The sequence below is a fragment of the Mesoplodon densirostris genome, unplaced genomic scaffold, assembly GCF_025265405.1.
Source record: "Mesoplodon densirostris isolate mMesDen1 unplaced genomic scaffold, mMesDen1 primary haplotype scaffold_37, whole genome shotgun sequence".
In the NCBI taxonomy this organism is placed as follows: Eukaryota; Metazoa; Chordata; class Mammalia; order Artiodactyla; family Ziphiidae; genus Mesoplodon; species Mesoplodon densirostris.
The window spans coordinates 3,881,171-3,884,578 of NW_026778196.1; positions in this window are offsets into that span (position 1 = coordinate 3,881,171).

Consider the following 3,408-nt stretch of genomic DNA (forward strand, 5'->3'; position numbering starts at 1 on the left):
ACGTGAACTGAGTTAGGAAAGAGAACAGAGTCTCACATTTAGAAAACACTCTTATGCCTGCATAAAGGGGAAGGAGAGGTGGGGTGATGCATAAAACCAGAGTTTGATATAAGCACAGGGACCGTTTCAAAAACCAACTTTGGAATAGACAAGACCTACACCTTCCTCAGTGAAAGAGACTCAAAACCCCATATTTCCCGCAGAGGAATATATCTGACTAGTAAGAATCTTAAAACCTATGTATTGATATGACTCCATAAGGGAATCAAGTGTGTCTAGAGTGGCATAAACATAGCAGCGAGAATCAGCTCAAACCCACTATAAAACGGAATTTCAAAAGCAAAACCAAAAAACAGGGAAATTCTTTACAATTCCTTCAGGGTGTCTGAGGAAACCTGGAAAGACCCTATCTACAATGACAGCTGGATGTGTCATAAGGCTGGACACTTGGGACTGAGAGGATTGGTGAGATTGGGTGAGCAAATGCAGACCCTTTCAAGCAATAATGCATGGCCCCCATTCCATGGGTCCCAACTCTCCAGGTTGAAGGGAATATTACTACATCTATAACATGTACAGGAATCCTAGTGAATGTACACACTGTGAATAAGAAAGGTTTCTAAAACTCAACGAATAGTCCCTCTCCTGGTGCTCCAGTTTGACTTTCCAACTGCCTTACTATCAATCTCCCAACTTGGAGAGACAGGCTCTTTAACCTCCTGGATTGCACAGGTTCCCAATTTGGCAGAGGATGGAAGGGTCGAGGGAGAACCTATGAGAGAGTAGCTGTTAGGCATTTGGACGGGAACATGTCACTCTAATTTCCCGGCAGGAAGAAGAATTAACCAATGTCTCAGCCACCCACCGGGAACCAGTATAGGACATGATCCAAAATTTTGGACTTGCGTTCTGCTCACAAAAAACGAGTTGAGAAATGGAGCTCAGGGGCACAGCAATTCACAAACTGGCAGAGTGATAAACGACAGCTACCGTCCAAAAAGCTGTTGAGGGACGTCAACGAGGCGGACTTGAAAGCGAGGCAAAATAGCAGGAAACAGATTTCAAGAGGTACGTTGGAATCGACTGTAAAGCACAGGAAGGGGGGCACAACTTGGACAATGGTGCACTTGGCCAAAAAGTGCGTATGCGTTTTCTCCAGAATATATTCAGGAGAAAACGCATACGCCCTTTTCGGCCAAGCAAGCAAGCGGGCAATGCAAATCTGCACTACAAAGAAGTATCATTTCCCACCGGTCAAAAGGGACATCCACAAAATGTGTAAAAACCAGAAAGGCAAGACAGGCCCTGGAGAACAGGGAGCCTTGTTATGCTGATGGGCGGGATGTAAATTGCCAACTGCCTCACTGGAGGAGTGCATTGTGTTCCCTAAAACAAGTAAACAACAGAGTTACAGAGCCAAGGCCACTTCCAGTCTAGGGAATATACCTTGGGAAAACTGAAAATCAATAAGAAAGAGCCACCTCCAAATTTAGGGCTGCACTGACTACAAGAACCTCAACTTGGGTACACCTTAAATATCCCAGGAAATATAAAAATGGTTCAAAACATTGTGGTACTTACGTACGATGGAATATCCCTCAGCCATGAAATCAATGTCATAAGACCAGTAGCAGCAAAGTGAGTGGATTCAGGTACGATGATTCTAAGTGAAATATGTCACAGAGAAAAAGAAACTTATCATAAGATATCACTTATGAAGATCCTGTAAACATGGCTACACGTGAACTGAGTTAGGAAAGAGAACAGAGTCTCACATTTAGAAAACACTCTTATGCCTGCATAAAGGGGAAGGAGAGGTGGGGTGATGCATAAAACCAGAGTTTGGTTTAAGCACAGGGACCATTTCAAAAACCAACTTTGGAATAGACAAGACCTAAACCTTCCTCAGTGAAAGAGACTCAAAACCCCATATTTCCCACAGAGGAATATATCTGACTAGTAAGAATCTTAAAACCTATGTATTGATATGTCTCCATAAGGGAATCAAGTGTGTCTAGAGTGGCATAAACATGGCAGCGAAAATCAGCTCAAACCCACTCTAAAAAGGAATTTCAAAAGCAAAACCAAAAAACAGGGAAATTCTTTACAATTCCTTCAGGGTCTCTGAGGAAACCTGGAAAGACCCTATCTACAATGACAGCTGGATGTGGCATAAGGCTGGACACTTGGGACTGAGAGGATTGGTGAGATTGGGTGAGCAAATGCAGACCCTTTCAAGCAATAATGCATGGCCCCCATTTCATGGGTCCCAACTCTCCAGGTTGAAGGGAATATTACTACAGCTATAATATGTACAGGAATCCTAGAGAATGTACACACTGAGAATACGAAAGGTTTCTAAAACTCAACGAATAGTCCCTCTCCTGGTGCTCCAGTTTGACTTTCCAACTGCCTTACTATCAATCTCCCAACTTGGAGAGACAGGCCCTTCAACCTCCTGGTTTGCACAGGTTTCCAATTTGGCAGAGGATGGAAGGGACGAGGGAGAACCCATGAGAGATTAGCTGTTAGGCATTTGGACGGGCACATGTCACTCTAATTTCCCGGAAGGAAGAAGAATTAACCAAAGTCTCAGCCACACACCTGGAACCAGTATAGGACATGATCCAAAATTTTGGACTTGCGTTCAGCTCCCAAAAAACGAGTTGAGAAATGGAGCTCAGGGGCACAGCAATTCACAAACTGGCAGAGTGATAAAGGACAACTATCGTCCAAAAATCTGTTGAGGGAAGTCAACGAGGCGGACTTGAAAGCGAGGCAAAATTGCAGAAAACAGATTTCAAGAGGTACCTTGGAATCGCCTGTAAAGCACAGGAAGAGGGGCACAACTTGGACAATGATGCACTTGGCCAAAAAGGGCGTATGCGTTTTCTCCTGAATATATTCAGGAGAAAACACATACGACCTTTTTGGCCAAGCAAGCAAGCGGGCAATGCAAATCTGCACTACAAAGAAGTATCACTTCCCACCGGTCAAAAGCGACATCCACAAAATGTGTAAAAACCAGAAAGGCAAGACAGGCCCCGGAGAACAGGGAGCCTTGTTAAGCTGATGGGCGGGATGTAAATTGCCAACTGCCTCACTGGAGGAGTGCATTGTGTTCCCTAAAACAAGGAAACAACAGAGCTACAGAGCCAAGGCCACTTCCAGTCTAGGGAATATACCTTGGGAATACTGAAAATCAATGAGAAAGAGCCACCTCCAAATTTAGGGCTGCACTGACTACAAGAACCTCAACTTGGGTACACCTTAAATATCCCAGGAAATATAAAAATGGTTCAAAACATTGTGGTACTTACGTACGATGGAATATTCCTGAGCCATGAAATCAATGTCATAAGACCAGTAGCAGCAAAGTGAGTGGATTCAGGTACGATGATTCTAAGT